Source organism: Dermacentor silvarum, chromosome 3 (genome assembly GCF_013339745.2).
Source record: "Dermacentor silvarum isolate Dsil-2018 chromosome 3, BIME_Dsil_1.4, whole genome shotgun sequence".
NCBI lineage: Eukaryota > Metazoa > Arthropoda > Arachnida > Ixodida > Ixodidae > Dermacentor > Dermacentor silvarum.
In genome coordinates, this window is record NC_051156.1 from 176,733,190 (window position 1) to 176,752,327 (window position 19,138).

General features: G+C 45.4%; 1 protein-coding gene across 1 annotated transcript in view; it reads left to right on the forward strand.

Moving 5' to 3' along the window:
• Positions 1–983: 983 nt before the first annotated feature.
• Positions 984–19,138, forward strand: part of LOC119446136 (uncharacterized) — a 40,053-nt gene continuing 21,898 nt past the window's right edge. The window contains exon 1 of the mRNA XM_037710495.2: positions 984–1,654. The gene's annotated coding sequence lies outside the window, so the exon portion shown is untranslated. The remainder of the gene's footprint in view (positions 1,655–19,138) is intronic.

Genomic DNA, 19,138 nt, shown 5'->3' on the forward strand with positions numbered 1-19,138 from the left:
GCTGACGTGGAGTCCAGCCCATATACAAGCTTCGACGGCGTATGCGAAATCACGGATATAGTTCTGCTTTGTGAGCAAAGGCAAACATGCTAGACAAGGCTGCCTCACCTATTCATCAGTCCGCCCTGCGTTGAGACATGCACTGAAACCTGGGCGCGTACAGTCCATGCTGGAGGAAGACTGCCAATCGCGAATAATTTTCTCGTTTTATAGGATGACGAAGATTAATTGCTGTCACTTTCATGCTTCACACATGTCATACAATGCATCAAACTGGTAATACCCAAAAGCAGTATCAATGAGTCCTAAAAGGCCATGTAGAAAGAAAAGCCACTACGGAGTACACTACAGTGATATGTCCCCAAGACCTACTACTCCGCAGTAACATGACTATGCTCGGGGAGGTATGACAGGAACAATGTTAGTTAATACCTTCCCTAAAAGAGACAACGAGAGTAGCACAACTGCGTACGCAGTGGGGTGTGAATTCACAGAAGTTAGATCTTAACGAGGCCTCTCCACCGCAGGGACTCCTGGTTGCAGGCTTTAACACCAACAATGTATTCTTGGTGAGGCCTTCGCCCTTCACCAAACAAAACCCCATTGCGTGGTGCTCACTACTTTTGAAAATCAACAGCAAGCAAGCAAGCAAGCAAGCAAGCAAGCAATGAGAAATCGATGCAGACAGAACAGACAGACGTAAAAATATGAAGCGAAAAAAATATTGACGCACAGGCCGCGACCACAGCAAAATAGAAAGAGAACATCAGTCTATCGAAGCCAAAGAGATTTACGGGGGCTAGGCCTCGCCTCCGAGAGATGGCGTTAGGCGCCAGGCAGGCTCCAGTACCACCGACGGCGGTCCCGGGACGCGTTGCCCTGGCAACGGGCCGGTGTCCGATCCATCCCGCGACGGGAGGGGGCCCGGCGCTTATAAGAAGTCCACGCGTGAACCGAACACGTTGCCAGTCGCGTTCGGGACGAGCACAGTGAAGGTGCGACCATGGAGCTCTCGCGCCCCTCTCCTCGTCCGACGCTGCCCGGACTCGGAGCCGACAGCCGCGCGTCTACAGCAACGCTAGTCTTACCCAAGATGGACCACCGAATGGCATTTATCCAAGGACTCAACACTTTGTAACTGCCACTGCGCGACTGTCTTGCGAAAGTTTCGCGGAAGTCATCTACAGTTGCAGATATGCTCTCCCCGTTACTTCGGAGTCATTCGTCCAAGAGGCGGAAGCTGTAGGACTGCACTTTGTATCACGTGGTTGCACCACGTCATCGGGTGCTGAAAATTCACGAGAGCAAACGTTCCACCACGAGAGTGTCGGTACGCTTTCGGTCTGTGGTCCAGGGGCCACTAACTCGTGTGACTTTGACTGTGACGGCGTGTGAACGGACAGACTCGGTCGCGTCCGTCCCGCACGACGGTGCTCCTGCTCGTTGGCTGAGCGTTGCCACCACTGGATATCGCTCAGAGCTTAGTTTCGGTGTTTTCACACAGGAAGTTCCGTGAGAGTGCTCGTACTGAACTTTTTCAACGTTTTCTGCAATCTGTGATATCCGTTACCTGACTGAACTGTTCAGAGCACTACACGACTCAACAGCTGATAAACAGCGAAGTGACCGTCAAAACCTTCGAAAGTGATAAGAGGTAAGAATTTTACTGCATTTCCGCTTACATTCTGCACTTCAATTTAAATCGGCTTTTCATTGCCCTTAAGGCGCAATTTTTGTTTCTTTTTTTTTACTTGATAGGGGGGTTGAGTGTATAGAATGACAGCCAGCAGTCGTAGTTTTCGCGGAATTTCATTACTTAACTGTTTGGAACCCTTACACAAGTGTAATTTTTAAAACAACATATCGTATCTTTTTATTGTGTGAGGCGTAGCAGTGAAATATTTGCACGAACGATAATTCTGGCGGGATTACCAAGTACAGTGCGGGCGTTGTTTGCCACCTCGATCGTTTCTCTTGAAACGCCGCGCAATTTCTTCCTCTACAGCTACTCCTTAATTATAAAAACTTCAAGACAATAATAGTTGGTTAATTTGATCTTCGAGTGAATGTTAGATTACATTTAAATCTCCGGAGTGGTGCTTGTAAAGAATGACCGCTCCTAACATTGCGAAACAATGATATGGTCAAGAATCCTGCGAAGCGTGCTTTGCCTGTAAGGTAGTCATGCTCGACAGGAAGCAAGCTTACAAAGAGAATTGAGTGGTTTGGTTCAAAATTTTCTTAGAAGAAAATGACACCGCCAGCATCGATTTTACACGTAAAATATAAAAGCGAATGCGAAATGTAGTAAACATTATCAATATTTAGATTACTGCGGAATTTATGTTTTAATCACCACGATGAGGTATAAGGTTAAGCATAAACATAAGGTATCCTTGTGTGTCTGCTGAACTTGAAACAAAAATAAAACTGAAAATACGACCTAAAAAGTCTTCTTTAGCGAGCTTGTGAGATTTATTGGCCATTTTGTAAATGCGGATTCAACAACTGAAATTTCGTAACAATATTGAATTCATCAAACATATCGCTTAAGGTAGCATCAAAAAGATTAACGTTTTAATGCCTCGTAATATTGGTAGTCGTACAAACGACCCTTTGAAATGTCGGTAGACCAGAATCAAACCCTCTGTGAAAAAAGAAAGTTTGTAAAACTAAAGAAACATGAACAAATAAACAGAAAAATGCGTATCTTGTTTTTTTTTTCGCCATGACATGGCACAATATTTGCAGTGCAACTAGAATTTTAGCGAAATTGCGGCAAAGTTATGTCGCAGTACTAGGGCCATTTTTATCGGAGGTGTCCTTATTTCTCATATGTTTCTTTTGCTTATTTAAATTTTAAGGTAATGCCAAAGAGCCGCATCATCCTATGCTTTATGCCAAGGCATGTTATATTACGCAGATGCTTTATCCCTTGTTAGCCTCTTTGGATTGAAGTGGCGTATGTCACATAAACAATGCTGGCTCAACTGTCAACTTGATGTCTGTTTCGCTTTGAGGCAGAAGAGGAAGTGACCTACGAAGTTCGTTTGCCTCATTAAGCAGAAAAAGTTTGGCGGCTTCTGTCTTTTTCTTCTTTATTACGGCAACTTTTCCACACAGGATAATGGAGCGTGACAAACGCTCGTATGATTGTTTTCTTGTTAAGCCAAGAATTGGACCCGTTCTTCGCTAATGGTGGCACCCTCCACACGATTGATATCGGGAAAAACCGTGTAAAAAATATTTCGGCAATGTCGCAAGCTTGATCGATGCACGAAATACGGTGTACAGCTCGCCGGTCTTTTTTAAGACCATTTTCCATTTACAGTGGGCGTTCACACCATGATAACAATAGTTCTGTGCGAATGTGAACAATACCGCCCTGTGCATACTTAGTACGTTTCGATTATTTTCCTTGTTCTTTTTTTTGTAGGTGTTGATTACCCCTTGCTAGAAAACGCTAAAATATAAGAGCGTGCGAATCGAACGGACGTGCACACGAACAACGTAACTTTGGTTACGTAAGAGCGTTTTTTCACTGGCCAATGTTGAGGAGACCGCTATGAATTCTAGAGGTCGGTTTGAATCCCTGCTGCGACAAGCAATCATGGAAGGCCTTTGAGAGGAAGCTTTAGGTAGGAAACAACGTCGATTTCCCTATACAAATGCATGCAAAACGCCAAACGGCTTTTATGAAAGAATCTCTTCACCGATATAATTGCAATTTGTTCCATTTGAGAGAAAAAAATTCTACTAGCTGTAGCAAGCATAATTGTTTTAGAACTTAGATTGTTTTTATTAATGCTGCTAAAGATTAGAGAACTAAAATATTCAAGCTCGCAGTTTACAAATCTGTAACTCTGTAACAAGAACAGACATCAGAATTCTTCTGTAAACGGCATCTGTTGGTAGATCTAAAGCGGACAAATTTGGTATATCAATTTACAGCTTCCGTAAAACTTATAAAAAAAGCAAAAGCAAAGACAATTGGCTTCATACGTGCTTCTGGTTATGCTGCAATGTACTTTAAGCAATATATGTGGCAAAGTTGAACATAAAACTTTCATAGCTAAAGGATAGCTGATTCCGCCGTGCTAATTCTGCACATTGTGAGGTATGATTCCTGCATTATATTTTCTACTGTAAGTTTTTCTATAGGAGTAATTGCTAAGCGAAGTGTAAGCTACGTGAGCTCATTGAAAAACATATTTAACGCCCCCCCCCCTCCCCTCTCCCCCTCGACCTTTATCCGGCCTCCACGTACACAAACACAAACCTCTCGAGCCAGTCATAATGTTCCCGCGCCATCTGCTCCGAATGCGTGGATTCACGATACTACTGGGTTTGGTATTCGCCCATGTGTTAAATTTTATCTCGTGGAGAACTTGCTTTGTCCCTCCCTGCTATATCGTAAACCTCGCCGGCTGCAGGAGCCGTTCTTGCAACCGCGAAATTATTGATTTCCTACGGTGGGCACTCTCCGCGACAAGCGTCGGCACTATATAATAAAGCGGCACGAATCGTGAAAACGGTGGTGGTCTCTATTAAAATATTCAATGCCCGCGGACTGGACCGTGACGCGTGTTACGGGCAGAGTGATGTCAGCCTTGACGGTGCTTTGCGTCACGCCTGCGTCCACACGCGGAGGTGCTACAACAGGGTCATGCGATGAGTGCATCAGTTAACGGACAAGCGTACATTGAAATCTTTCTTTATCTAGTTCATCCTAACGACAGGAGTTCGCTAAGAGAAAACCATTCGGAGAAAAAGCCATCCGGAGAAAAAAAAAATGAAGCAAGGAGACCTAAATTCGTCCTCATTTGAAAGAAATGTGTTCTCTTTGTGCCTTTTTGTTACTAATTTGCCACGTTTTCTCTTGTTTAGTTTTTTTTTCATAAGCAAACGTAGCCGCATCGAAATAAAATCCCGATTGTTGATTGATTCTGTCTCCAGAGGTTATGTTTTGAGCTTTGGGAAGTAATTCAGCAACGTCACCGTGCCTTACGCTCGCGATAAGCCTTGGACGAGCGGGATGGCGTGGCGGGCGGTAACGATAGGAATTACATTTCAAGAAAATTACCGCTCCATTAGATTAATCCTGCTTTTAGCTCTGGTTCATTTGAAGACAATTCCTCTTACCACTTTGTCTTATATCACTATTCTCTCATGCTCCTTTCTCCGTTTACGCATCTCAGAAATAATGCAAAGAGTTTCTTTCTATAGGAACGTCAAAGCGTGCTCATCAATGGACGAAAAAAAAACTGCTAAGCCTTGCGAGGCAACTTCCTCGAGAGTGCTTAATCGTCCCACATGTGCCCTGCACTCCGAAAAAACTTTCCACATTTGGCGGTTATTCTCTGTCCCAAGAATAAACTTCATTTGCACTTCATTTGTTTAACACTCAGTGACAACTACTTCCTTGAAAAGAACACATTCTCACGCTCACACAAGCACGCTGTTCGTGACTTGAACGTACCAGGAGCGCAGCGGTAAAACTAAACATATTAAAAAATAAGTGCAAACAAGGTACATGAAACAAGGTAGTGTTGTGCGACAAGATAAGCTCCAAAGGGATTAAAATTTTGATGGATTGCGTTGACCTTCCGCGTAATTATCTTTTCCACGCCTAAGTTTTCTTACCCAGTAGTAAAAGGACATTTCGTCGTCGCTACAATTGGCTTAGGAAACAATCGCTCTCATTGACAACGTAACGAGAAGTGCTAGGTCATTTGCTGTGATTGTCTCAAGTGCGCAAGCCCAGCGGTAATTAAAACGTAGCCTTGCAACATGCTTTTACCAACATTGTCTTGGTACATAGTAACAGTAGGTCAAGAGCGCTGCTTCCATCAACTCGCCGATAGACTTCAAAGTGATTGCGGCGGTGGCGCAAGGGATAGCTTCCAGACCGTTATATGGCTAGAATTGCGTCGGTAAGCTGATAGCGAAAGTGAGCAGTCTTTTTATTTTTTCTTTCGTAAGTTTCCTTTTCTGCGTCTCAAGCGAGTACTCCAGAAAAGTATCCAGCCCCTAACAAGAAACCCAAGGAAAGCATATGCATAATGTGCAAAAAAAAAAAAAAAGAGGGGGGAGGGGGGGGGGAGAAAAAAAAATAACTACAACAGTGTGCCGCGCATTCGTAAAAAATAGTGCGCCTGAATCGATCGGGAATTATGGTGCTTTTCGTCTCCAGAAAAGCGGCTAGCAGCCATCCAAGTCCTTTCCGGACATCGGCGACCCTGAACCGAGTGACCTGAAGCCTAATGAGGCACCACAAATGTGCCGACAGCGAACGCGCGACGGACGTGACCGATGTGCTAAACACGGGCAACTCTGGCCGTGTTCGATAGCCGCGCCCGCCTAAAGGTGGCGAGCACTAGTCATTTCACCACGGGTTTATTCTGAGCTTGCTTTCCGGGCTGGCTGAAATAGTCCCTGGATGTCCCCATCGCAGACCCAAAGTCCCCCGAAGAGCAAAGGTACACTTTATCGATACGAATAGTGGAGCCCAGAATATGTGCGGAAAGAAAAGACAGGACAAACGTGCGCAGGACATTGCGATATGCGGTTAAAGGAGGAAAGGTGTGTGTTTCGAAAGTTTCGCACTTCAATGTTCCTGTACCGAGTTAATGCCATGTATTAAAAAAAATGACGGATGTGTGTGAGAAAGAGAGAGAAAGATAGAAAACGGATAAGGGAGTTGGAGCCCGGTTGTCTACCCTGAACTGGGGAAGGGAGAAATGAGACCTAAAGATGAAAAGGAGTGAAGCCAGTGGCTTTATATTTCAGTTACTGCTAAATTCACCGCTCTAATGACATCACATAAACGGCTTTCACATAGTGGTTCTGACACACGCGTCATCCTATGTTATTATCGAATCCCGGCCATGGCGGCCGCATTTTGATGGAGGCGAAATGCAAAAACACCCCGTGCTTGCGTTGTAGTGGACGGTAAAGAACCCCACGAGGTCGAAATTATTCCGGAGCCCTCCACTACTACGTGCTTCATAATCAGAACTGGTTTTGGCAGGTAAAACCCCAGAAAGAAGAATCCTATATCATTACACGCATCGTTCTCCTAAGCATCATCATACGACCTGGAGGAGATGTAATAAAGTAGGAACGGTAAACGTAAAATTATAGTGGTGAGAAAGAAATAGTGACAGCTAAAACAAATTATGAGGTTTTACGTGCCAGAACCACGATCTGGTTATGGGGCACGCCGTAGTGGGGGACTCCGGAATAATTTGGACAACCCGAAGTTCTTTAACGTGCACCTACATCTAAGTACATGGGTGTTTTCGCATTTCGCCCCCATCGAAATGCGGTTGCCGTGGCCGGGATTATATATCGCTACCTAGTGCTCAGCAGCCCAACAACATAGCCACTAAGCAACCACGGCGGGTAATAGTGAGAACTCAATGAAGAAAGAAGTATTCTGGTTCATGAAGCCATTCCTTAGCTCTAAAAGAAGTTCAAAATTTCATCCGAGTACTATTCACAGAAAAATTGGAAAATCGTTATGAACTGCTGCAGCACTAGCGGCAAGCGTAGTGATGCTATTATTTCATATAAATTGGCCATAAACTACCGTGAACATTAATCAGGCGTTAAGGTCGTACGAAGTTCTAACGACAAAAGTGTCCTTGCACTTCAATCTCTTTCCGTAATGAAAGCAGTTTCAGTGCGCTAACTAAGTGCTCATTAATGGTAGAACGGCACCTTGCACACGCAACAAAAGGGTCCTTTCCCCTGTGCAGCCCAACCACATTATGCCGCCAAATTCTTGCTGCCTAAACACCAAGAGCATAATGTATGCTTAAAAAACAAAAAAAAAAAACAGATGCGAAGCCTAATTCCTCAGCCAAATGAGCCGAGTCAATTTCGCTGCTGCATTCTACACTTTATGTATTCTCTGCCCACCTTGTATTTGACTCCTGCCCTCACCTACATATAGGGAGAGAAGCGACGCACAAGCAAGGGTCGTTGACGTCCAATGCGCGGCCTCTGCTGCTACACCGGTGAGTTGTGTTTTTTCGCGCAGAGGCCCGGCGGCGTGCCTGCGCCAGATGATTGCGCCTGTTACCACAGCCCTCATGGGGAAGCAGCCCGAGAGCGGCTCCCTCAGACAGAAAACAGCTAGAACGTTCATTACCAGGCGCGCATATATATTATTTGTTTTCGACACGTTGCAGAAGCAACCTTTTTTTTTCTTTTGTTAACGCGTGGGGCGTGTGTGTGCCTTCAGGCCCCCCGATCCTTTGTTCCCATTTTTCCCACTCGTGGCGGCATTGTTGGTGGCATTTGATGGCGCCTCGGTTGATTGCCTGGGCGCAGCATGAGTGACTCGATTGCATTGACCAACTTGTTTGGCTCCTTTCATCGCCTTTGGCATTGGTCATCCGAGGCATTTGTTTCTGTAGCTTACCTAATATCGTAAAGTAGTTTTCCCCATATTAGCAAGATAAACATTGCGGAGTAAACGGGCGAACAATCGTCTCGTCTACCTTCGTTACACGAACGGGACGTGTGAGTTGCTAAGTATCACGAGAGGCGGCCAGATTCGTTAGTGCCCTCTTGTTTCTGTCCGCAAAATTTGCAGGGATATGTGCCGAATTCAGCGGCTGCTGCCTGGCTGCAGCTTTCTATCGTGAATTAGTGTTTCTGCGATACGACTGGCGATGCAATTTGTTTTTGAGTGCCACTTTAAATACTCGTGTGCGTGTTCTGCACCCTCGCTCTCTCTCTCTACTTTCATTTCTTTCTTTTTTGTTCTTTTTTTTGCTGATAGAGCCTGCCTTAGTGGTAGAGCAGTCTCAGCCTATAGTCCAGCATAGCCAATAATAATTTTCGCGTGCTTACACTTCTCTAACGATATCCTGGCCTGTCGATACTGCTTAGTCCAGTGTGAATGTGCGCTTCTGTAATTATCTAACGTAATTGTCGTTCAATTATATTGCCCCTAACAGTGGCCGTAGTGTAGTTAGTTTTCTATGGCAAATCGGTTCCATGAAAATGCGTGAGGTCCAAAAGTTTTATGAAAGATAAAAATTGGCATCCACCTGAAAGATACACGAAGCTACAAAGCAAACCCAGACGGATTTCCCAGAAAACTTCTGCACAGTTGAAAAAAAAATTGTCCTGGTCCGGAGATCAAACGCGCTACATTTCTTTCGAACCCAATTACTGCTTGCTTCAATGGATGATCGTGCTTCGGAGAAACAGATTGCTATTGAGTAGCCACGTCTTCGGCGGCTGTGGACGTTCACCCTCATAGTGATATGCGTAATAACCTAGAAGGCAATGAAGAATGTGTAAAAACTACTCTACTGCGTTGCCACGGGCAGCTAAGCTGCACGTCAGCGCGTCCGAACATGCGCGCTAAATAATGGCAAAAGCAGCGATTAGAAAATATGTTTGTACTGTCGTATAGTTCAGAGATGAATGCTCTTCAGTGAGCCTGCGAAAACAGTTAAGAAGCAGGCACTTTCGATTACTTCTGAAGTGTTCTCTCGTCTCTACGAATTACAGTTCTCGGTGTTGGGGCGGCACTGGTCCCGAAAAGAGTAAAACGTACTATACCATGGTAAAGAAGGGCGGGGGGGGGGGGGGGAGAATTTATGGAACAAGAAGAAGATATAAACGGTTACAGCGAAGGACATCTACATCGCCAATATTCTATATATAAATTATACAATTACCGCCGCAATATTTAGGGCGCAATTTTAAATTGTAAGCTTTGCACAGTCCATCGTAGAACACAGGTTCAAGGCAGCAAGCTTCGATCATGCGCTGGCACTCGAGTTGGCTGCCAACGTCCGCGCCTCCTGCTTTGATGCGGCTCGCATGGCGTCCTCCATCAATAACCTTACTGCGGACGAGCTTTAACCTTAGTCAAGTCGCGAAGACAAGGCTAAGCCTCGTTGCGACACGTGGTCTGTCGCCCGCTGCAGGAGTCTTCGTTGTGCTCAATGAAGCTCTAAAAGCGACAGCCTGTTTACCAAGCGGCACTCGCTCGGACGGAAATTGTCTTAGCCTGGCGCTCAATCGCGATTGGAGTGAATGCACTCTGGCACGCTAAGCTAGTTCACTGTGTTGCTGTCATCTTGGAACTGTGCAAGCAGAATGAAACTACAGAAACCGCGTGTTATTTCTAAGGCAACCGGCTCAAGTTGCATGAGTGGTTGCGCTGCATATTGTTCAGCGTGGACGATACTTGAAGCGCGTCTTGGGAACGCTCGCGTATGCTAGTACTGTATTCCGTTGAGGGTTTATTGTTCTGGTCACTATAGTGACCAGCATGCAATTCATCCCTTTATTTTTTTCTCCCTTTCTCATTCACACTTGCTTACGTCATAAAGCTTGGCACTACTAACTCTGGAGGCAAACGCGCAGCAATATTCGGCAGGCAGGCCGTGCTCAAGGAACAAAGGCAAATATTTTCTTTGCTCGATGCCGGCATGCCGGCGTCTCTAGAGCTGCCGAATATACCGCAATTTCTTTCTTTTCTTTCTTTTTTTCTCCTTTTCTTTTGCCTTTGTCTTCTTTTCATTTTTATTCTATGTCGTTGGCGTAGCCGCTATTTGTTTTTTTTTCTTTTTTTATCCAGCGTTCTTGTTTGTCTAGTCATGCGGCCTACTTCTACTTACTGTCCCTGACTTTGTGTTACCAAGACAAGTGGAAAAAATTGTTCCACTTGATTCATTGACTTTATTTTGGACTCCACGCCATACATGAACTCTGCGTCAAGACAACGGCAGCGCTAGTGACATGAAATTCGCTTCCGCGTTAGTCGCATTCAGCGTTAGTCGCGCCGGACAACTCATTATTTTTTTAGGAGCATCATGTGCTGCAAACCTTCGTCAAAATAAAGTTAGTAGGATGGCAGAAAGGCGGACATAAGCGGTAGTTTTGATAGGCCGGAAGTTTCCGGCCTGCGAGGCTCCCGCTTTCTTCGGGATGAACGTTGTCCTCGCATTCCTTAAGCATACTGGTAACCGCTTCAGAAGAGCCAGAGCATTGAGCTATAGACGCGCAGGACCACTGAGGGAATTTGGCGAAGTTGCTTGACGGTGAATCCAACTGGTCTAAAAAAGGTGGACGTGTCAACAGTGAAACAAAGGGAGACAGGCATAAAGAGAGATGCCTCAACCTGAACTGTCAGTAGTGACAATCACGTTGCAGTTGTTGGCACTTCTGTGGAAGTAACCAATAGAGAAGCGCTTCAAAAAGAGCGTCCAAAATTCGCGGCTGTTATAGAAAGTGAAAACCGGGATTGTGGTTTCATTTTAAATCATAGCCGATTGAGCCGCTTTGATGCAAATATTCTTTCTATAATGCGTCCAAAATTTAGATAGGTCGGCTTAGCCACACGCAAGTTTCTGCTGGGCGTGAGCACCGCCTCTTCTATGGGATCATGCTTTAAAGACAGCTTCAACCATGTCCTCCGTCGCTGGTAAGAACTTGGACTGGAAGGAATTGCCAGTAACACGCTATGTAGGCTTGTAACTGGCATAATTGATGCAATTCGGCGATATAATATTAATCCGGCCAAGGAGTGCAGTATCGGCTGTTGTGTAATAGTGGAGTGGAGCTCCCACTTTTATTTTCGCGAAAGAGAGAGCTCCTTCTCTAGCGCTAAAGAAATAATCCGGGCACACGTTCTAGTAGATCTCGTTAAGTAACCAACTGCTGAGCCTGTACTCACTAGGTAGGCTAGGGGAAAAAAAAACAGGGTGAGTACGAAGGTGCATTAGGGATAGCACACAATTCAGGGGATCAAGCAAAAAAGAAAGGGGATTCCATGCTTATGTGAGAATCCGTGAAAAACGATACTGTCTTCGATGTTTGCTGAAATGTGTTTCAGCAAACATCCCTAGCTCGACCATTCTTCTCGCTCAATGAGCGCTCTGGTTGCTCTTTGTAAAGTTTCGCTCCATACTAAGCTGCTTTTTTGTTGCCTACTTGACGCGTCTTTTCTCTTGTTCTACCTTTCTATTCGAGCAGCACTCTGGCTTGGTAACTTGCGAGTCAAGGGCCACCGGCACAGGCCAGGGAGCGTAACTTTGCAGAAAGAGTTTGTGATGCGGATATACAGTGGCACATATCTATTGGGGAGATTGCCCGAGGATGTTCACTTACTCAGTCCCTCATGCCAAACTGTACATATCCAGTGTCCCAAGTTGTCCATTCGGGAAGATACACATTGGCAAACACCCAGTCACCAAAATTGTATAAGCGGCAGGACGGCAGCAGTCAAAATATGGTAAGTAGGGAGAAGAGGCAAAGCAAGCGTCACAGGAATGCAGAAAACAGCTGGTCAGAGAAGAAAATTTCTTTTTTTTTATCTCCCACCGCTGTGCATCGGGGCAAATAACTTCAAAGCTCGCCTGCGCTTAATTTGGAAGAAACGCCTGCGCCTGGAGATTGATTGAACTTCTGTATCCGACGTAAACACAAAGAGCGATAAATGCACCGTACGGTAACGGTTATTCATCAGTCATCAGTCTCAAACAATGTCCGGAATGACAAGGAAGCCGTCTTCCCCGAACGACGCCATTTGGAAACACAGAACTGCTTTGTCCGGCTAGACTTAGGCTCTTCTTCCATGTTTTTCTTCTTGCGGATCAGCCGAAGAGTTCACATTGTTTTTCTTACGGCGCCACTTTTTAAGAACTTCTGCATTTAGTTTAGTTTCGCTCTTTTTTTTTTGTCGCCTCATTTCAGGCCTCTCCTTGCTGCTCTTGCCTGCTCTGGTCCCGCTTATTCCAAGAACTGCTGCTAAATCTCCATTGTTCGCTTTCCAACGCGTATCTGAAAACAACCATTTATATTGATTTCTTTGCTTCTGATGCCTTTCATCATGCAATCTACACTCTATCGCTAATCGCTTTCGGCATCCTAATTATTGCATTCTTTGCACCGAATGTTTTAGAAACAAAGTTGCATTTCTTGCAAAGTTGCAAGCGCTAGGTGTCATTGATCTTAGAATTCACATCGTAGTCCGACCATCAAAATTCTTTACTTGCGTCGTTCGGTTCAACCCCACGAATACAGAGAAAAAAAAATTCAGTGCATGTACTAAAAAAATTAATCTGTTATGTAAGTATTACAAGTCTGGACGTCGCCGTGGCTATTGTCTCGTTATTAAGCTGATCCCTGTCAAGTGTGACAGGCGCCCGAACACTGACCAATGAGAAAACACTCTTACATAAGCGAAGTATTGCGCGCAAGGGCCCTCTAGCAGAATTCATGTTTTTTTTGTTTACTTTTTCTTATGAGTAGTGTTTGTTATTTGGGTGGTCCCAATCGCTTTTAGCATGCTTCTCGTCGCGATTGATTGATGCCTGTTCTTACGAATCGCTCAAGCAGGCGGACTACTTCGTAATCATGGCTGTCAGGCGATCATGACAGCTTGCTCACTATTAGTGAACGAGGGCGCTCAACGTCAAACAGCTCTTAGAAACTGTTGGACGTTGACCGCCTGCCTCTGCTGATAACTTTTTCAGCTATACACATTCCTACTAGGCGGATTTTCTTTTATGAACGAAACTGCTTATTAACGAATATATACAAATTTCAATGCTTACCTCGGTGGTTGCTTTTGAGAGAGAAAAAACTAGTCTTATGCGAGTCAGAAGGAAGCGGTGCCATAAGCACTTGACCAAGCTCCGTTGAAATTTCGTGCTTTTCCTTTTTTGGTTGGTTGACAAATTCTTGTAATACACGGGGAAAGTTCAAGCACACGATCACGCGGTGAAGTGTACAGGCACATGGAAGGAACGGCAAAAGGCAATGCCATACAAAAGCTGCAAGCCCATTGTAAGGTAGTGCGTTGCAAGTCTGGTAGGGGGCTAATGTGCCTGGCAGGCAGAAATTAGGAAAGCAGGATGAGACGTTATCGCTGATATGCCGGGAGGGAGGATAATCCCTTCTTTCACCTCAAGACGTGCTGCTAAGCAAGACGTCGCACAATATTTGCAGCTTGTTTACGTCGCTTCGCAAAAAGGATTTCCCCGGTCTGCCCAGCATCCAATGGCGATCGCTTGCTGCAGACGTTTGCCAGCAGCCACTGAGCTCGGCGCCTTTCCTTCATGACAGCAGGGCCATTGACCCCGAGTAATGCTCGCTCAGCCTCTTGGAGAGCCAACAACTTGGTTGGGCGTCAGCTGGGTCCTCAAGGCTGCTAAACTGTTTTGGCGGCAGTTATCATCAGCGTTAACCAAAGGAGTTGAGCGAGTGGTAACTCCTTCTAGGAATTCCGGATAATGTCAACAGAGTTGAAGTGTGGTGCAGACGGAAAAGACTGAAGCGTTAGCGCAGACTGAAAACGCCAGCAAAAGACTAGGGCTTAGATGCAATTTTTAATGAAGGCTTCGTTAAGGCTCGTGAAGCGCAGGCTTTACTTTGTTCGAATTTACCATGTTATCAAGCTTTGTTCAAGTGTTGTTTCTAGTTAGTGTATTATTGCAGCTGTGATCGAAATCTTCTCTTTTCAATAAGTTTGCTCACAAAAACACGTTTTTTTTCATAAATCTGGAAAGCGATGTCACACAAAGCTTATTCAACGCAAGATACACTCTATCATGCTAAAACAGAGACCTTGCATGTATTGATGAAAGTAGCCTTACCCCCCTAGGATTTAAAACGAATAAAAAAGAGTCACGACATGTCAAATCTTTTTCGAAGTGTTTTTCTAACCGATTTTTGCGTAGACACATCTGTCATGCAACCTATCGTCGTAGTATTCGAACAATCTGTTTCTCCCAGTACATAGCACATAAAGTACAAAATACTACATCATGTACTATTCCCCACATTTGCATTCTTACCTGTCTCAATAGTGCATGTCGAGTGAGCGCACATGCACATTTCTGGCTGAATGGAAAACATAGGAGAAACACTGAATTAGTTTAGATTGGCAGTGTGTCCTTTGAAAAGTCTTTTTGAGATTCTGTGACATCACCTTCAGTTGGTAACACGAGGTCAATCCCTGCAAGGTCATATAAGGAATTTGACATGAACACCGATTTATTTAATCGAATGTACTCCGCACTTACAAATATATATTTTGTTTCCAAGGATCGTACTTACAACAGCCATGGCGTATGTTCAACACGTACTTTCTTTCTGAAGCTGCAATGGGCAAAGAAGCTACGAGTACGTTGCGCTGAGACAAGAAGGGCTGATTTTGCTCCATGGGAATTAAGCGACTGATCTATCTAGCGCGATAGAAGAATGGCAAGAGCCCGACTGGCATCACACGCAAGACGGAACTGGTCTGCTCAGTTTCCCGTCTGAAAAAGTTTGGTAGTAGCGAAGATGTCGACGTGTTAGCAGCCTGTTAGCAGCGTGATAGCAGGCGCTCTAATCGAATGGTCAACGTTGCGGAGTGCGAAGCAATCGCCATGTGATGGTCGCAAAACAAGGGGCTCGTAAACGGAAGAGCGTTAAGCCTGCAGATAGATTGTCAAAATATCGGCGCATAGGGAGGACAAAAGTCGACAACCGACAAAGCACTGTGTGCACGATGAACCGGTCATCATGTTAGGTTACGTTGTTAAGCAGTTTGGATTGGAATGAAATAGATAGGCAGACAGCAAAATGCGAGTACGGGAAATGGTGACTAACGGCTATCGATAAGTAGACTAGACGGAACACCAAACCTTGAGCGGTGGAGGAATCGTTGGTGGCACTCCACGCCTGCAGCATTTTGCCAGTGCGGCAGACGGTGTTAACCACTATAGAGCCGTATCTTAGTACATGACTGTTCTCGTAGGCTTAATTTTACTCATGCGAACATTATTTGCGAAAGCTGATATAGAACACGCAATCCAATTATAATAATAATTTGCACACGATTGGCCAAATGCGAGTGGCTTGCTAACTATCGGCATGCCATATCTTCCCTCCTAAAGAGTATGCAGCCGTAGTGCCCATCTCGGGGCGGTTGCCAGCCTGCCTCCTCCCTATTTCTCTTTCTGTTCATTGTATAAGCGCGTTTTTGTATTACATGATAGAATAATAATATGCTACCAGTTTTCAGGAAGGCAGTCGCCGAATGTTCTCTGAAAGAAAGGGCGAAACATCGGGCATTTCTGACTGCGACTTATCTGTTTAGATAATATACAGATACTCGAGAAAGGAGACGAAAGGATTTCTAATAGCTTTTCTAATTAATATGGCTTAAGCAAATTTCCAGCGCCGGCAAAAAAAAAAACATACTTCCGTGAAGATAGATGCACATCTCAAAAAAATGGGCTCCCATTCTTTTTATTCTCTTCTTCCGCCGACCTCCGCGCTCTTAGTTCACCGTCTGATCCTACTTTGAACGTGTTTATTTGAGCTTGCGTTTTGCAAGCGTACCACAAGCAGCGAGCATTTGTTTATTACCGTGCACTTGGACGCTTATTTCTAACGGCCCTCTAACGGCACTCCTTCCGTCCGAGATACCCGCGTCCTGCGTAAGGGCGAACGTTTACAACGTCATCTGTGCAAAACAGAGGCTCTGGCCTTTCCTCGAAAAGTCAAGCGCAGCGCACCGTATACCACGGCGCGCATGCCTGTACTGCTTTACGCCGATGACCAGGTTCTTTCGCGCCGCTAGTTCCCCGGCCCTGAATTCCTCTGCCATGAACACTGCCAGCCGCCTCATTTCTTGCATGCCTTCGATCGCGCGAGCTTTGTTTATTTCCTCTGCCAGTCAGTCCGCGGCAGCGGACCACTCAGACCCTTGCCCGATCGCTGCGCGCAGTTTGTTCGCGTTCGGCATCTTCCACTGCCGCTCATTCCCCCCTAGCTCAGTCGCCTTCCCGGGAAAAGCACGCGTCGGACGAGAATAGACTGCTGCCGATGAGGCCCTGGGCGGCCTCATGCTAGACTTCGTCGGTTTACCGTGGCTCAATTTACCAGTGGTGACTATAGGTTTCTCGAAAAAGAAGAGCGAGAAATACCCGAGAAGACTTCGTGAATCCATGATGGCAAGGTGTTCGTTTAAGGAATCCGCACCAGCCCTTATGACAGCATAATTGTCCGGTAAGATTATACCACGCCAGCAAAACAATGCGGACCAAGAGATTCGCAGAAATGCCCAATCGCAGAACTGATGAGAACAAACGCGGGGATTGTCTTTTGCACGGCGCTGCTTCGACATCAAATTGAGTCCACGCTTTTGAATGTGAAGTATGCGTAACGTTGAACGCATAAAAAAATAAATGTACGAAAATTGTACTGCCAGGTGCGCTAAATTCACAGTATGACGTGCACACCGTCTATGTGAATGATAAATTTGAGCGCCGGCCTTGCGCAAAATATTTTGCGCAAGCCGGCCCTAAGTGATGTGACCCGAAGTGATTGCTCCAAGGTTTCGATATGTGTCAGTGGGGAATGTCGGCGTAACGTTTGGTAACATATCAGTTTTGGCAAGCAAATAAAAGAAGTCAAAATGTTGCAGTACATAATTTCCATCCTATAATGAAGTGATCCCGCAAGCAGCGGCAGTACCTTCGATTACCTTGAAATAATTACATATCTTGAAATCTGTTACATATATATATATATATATATATATATATGCATATATGTAATTTAAGTTTTGTCATCTGTTGTATATGTTACACACTTTATTCGCTTTTGCGACATGGCCCTAAAGGTTTCAAGAAAGCACTTGTTTCACGCTTTTTCCGCATTCTATCCACTTTGTGTTGTCGCGAATGCAGCTACGCATCTCGCTTCATCACGAATCTGCAATTTCGCGTGGGGACGGCCTTCATGTTTTGAAAAAAAAAAAACATTATGGAGTTTTACGTGCCAAAACCATGATCTGATTATGAGGCACGCCGTAGTGGGGGACTCCGGAAAATTTCGACCACCTGCGGTTCTTTAACGTGCACCTAAACCTAAGTACACGGGTGTTTTCGCATTTCTCCCCTATCGAAATGCGGCCGCCGTGGCCGGGATTCGATCCCGCGACCTCGTGCTTAGCAGCCCAACACCGTAGCCACTAAGCAACCACTTTTTTTTCTTTATTGTCACTAAGCAACCACTGCGGGTATTCATGTTTTGTTAGCCCTTCAAGACAGTGAACATTTTTACGACGTCTGGATCAGATTCGTGTCCAGCCGTCCAGAAAATTGGACCTAAGAGAGCTGATAAACAGAAAACTCAAACGGATATCCTTGTGCGTGTAAGTGATCAAATCTAGCAACTTGAGAATAAAAAGACCCGAGTATCCTCTGCTACACTCATCAGCTTCGAATCAGAAACTGCCTTCTTTTCTTACCACAGCGCCTCAAAAGAGAAAAAAAAGGGGGGGGAGGGGGAAAGGAGGGGCGGGGGGAGTTGATTCCAATTTCTAGAGTCTCGATGCTCTCTTATATAACGTCTTTTCCATCTGGCTTCGATTGGACTCAGTGTGGCAGCGACATGGAGGGTGTTTAACCGCCTGACCACGTCTAGTGACTCGCGGTCGGAAGCCTACGCTCTCTATCTTTACAGTTGTGGCGAAGCCCGCGTGATGCCTTCGGCGTCGCAATCTCCATACCAATTAGTCGCTTCGTGTAATTGCTGCACCCGATTCACAGAAAAAAAAACGTTGTGGAAACACCGATAGGCACGAGATGCTGGTAAGTTACGACACATCGAATGTACAGTGGTCGCAACGACAATGCGCTGCAGCCTAACGAAAGGATCTGCGTTAACCACACCAACGGTGCACAGAGCAGGGGCCGACAGTGAGGGCTAGACTCTAACAGAGGCCAAAACCGCGCCCTTGACGTCAGCGACGCTGCCCCGAAGAACGAAGCAGAAGAGCGGTATAATAACGCAAACTGGCAGTCGCTCTAATGCCAGGGTTCGCTTCGTCGGCTTATCGCTGAAGTGAACAACTTTACTGCAAAGGCCGCTACGAAATAAGCGCTGTGGAACCAGCGCGCTTTGTCTATCAAAACCAACGGATCTTGCTGTACATTCCTTACCCGGCGCCGAGTTATCGCAGACTCCCTCAAGTAATTGCCGGGGTTAATAGTGATCCCACTAACCACTTCGAGAAAGATAGCGAGCCACAGACCGATCTTTGGGCGAAGTAATAAAAAAGCCTTTTAACAATATTAGCGCAAATGTAAACATAAACTTCAAGCAA